The sequence below is a fragment of the Gossypium hirsutum genome, chromosome A08 (assembly GCF_007990345.1).
Source record: "Gossypium hirsutum isolate 1008001.06 chromosome A08, Gossypium_hirsutum_v2.1, whole genome shotgun sequence".
Lineage (NCBI taxonomy): Eukaryota > Viridiplantae > Streptophyta > Magnoliopsida > Malvales > Malvaceae > Gossypium > Gossypium hirsutum.
This window is the reverse complement of record NC_053431.1, coordinates 21,535,047-21,536,543: the sequence shown is the minus strand read 5'-3', so window position 1 is coordinate 21,536,543 and position 1,497 is coordinate 21,535,047.

The window sequence follows — 1,497 nt, the reverse complement described above, 5'->3', positions numbered from 1 at the left end:
AAGACTAGAGAGGGAAGTATTCGGCTAACCCGAAAACATGGAAGGAGAAGAGAATCGAAAAAATAGAAATGAGGGGGAAGATTAGATGTATTCAGTTTAAAAAATACGAGAGAAAAAACTTGACAAAAGCCGAAAGAATAGAGATGAGGAGAGAAAGGTATATTCGGCTACTGCTCAAAAGAATATGAAAGAAATGGTATTCTGCTAAAGGTACAAGGATGAGCACATCAGGAAGGATAGAAAAATCAAAAAGAATGCAGAAGGAGAAAAATACCCAAATGGCTAAGGTAAAATTTTGGCTACCAAACAAGCATAAAACAAAAGAGAGAAAGGAAGCAAAAGGGGAATAGCTACCAAAAAAAGACAGCAAAATTTTAGCACTAAGTGCCTATGACCGATTTGGCACAAAGAGAATCCCACTTTCGGCAAACAACTAACACTCCCCTACTCCTTGATCCACTCCTCAAATTTCTTCCCAAATCTCTCCTCTAGTCCCTCAACTGACCAATTCAAATCCCTTACAAACTCCTCCTAAAATTCAGCCACACACTCCCCTCCCCCTCAAACACTCCAACCGCCCAGTAGCTTCAGAGTTCTACTGATACTCAACTTCCTACACGGCATAGCAACAAAATAAAACTCTCCTTGCTTAACACAGGACTTGAACTGAAGACCTTCAATAGTAATGACACGCCACTTACCCATTGAACAGCAAGCCCTTTCTATCATGCTCTACTCATATTAATTTAAAACTCTACTAACTAAAGGCAAGGGTTAATTTCCTAAAAATAAAGTTTTTTTTTTGTAAATGCCCAAGCTTGAACCCAAGACTTCTCAGGCGCTTCCCAGGACACTTAACCATTGAGATAAGCATGCATTTGAGCTATGCAACATATAAAAAATAAGTACCTATATTTTGTGGCATTACAACTCTACCCCTTAAAAGAAAAATTCGGCCTCGAAATTTACCTGGTCAAAACAGATAAGGGTATTGTTGTTGCATCGCCTTTTCGAGTTCCCATGTGGCTTCCTTAGAACTGTGATTACGCCATAGTACCTTAACCAGTGGAACAGACTTCCTCTTCAGAAACTTCACATCATGATCTAAAATCTGAACTGGCTCTTCCTCAAAGGTCAGATTTGGCTTAATCTCAATCTCCTCAGTCGAGACAATATGCGTAGGATCAGAGCGATATCACCTCAGCATAGAGATGTGGAACACATCATGAATTTGGTCCAACTCTGGAGGTAACTCAAGTTGATAGGCAACCGGTCCCACACCCTTCAATATATGGTAAGGCCCAATAAACCTAGGGCTTAACTTGCCCTTCTGACCAAACCTCAGTACCTTATTCTATGGCGAGACCTTGAGAAAAACTAAGTTCCCCACAGAATACTCAATCTCCTTACGCTTCAGATCTGCATATGACTTTTGTCTATCACATGCCGCCTTCAGTCAATCCCGGATCAATCTAACTTTATCCTCGGTAACAGAAA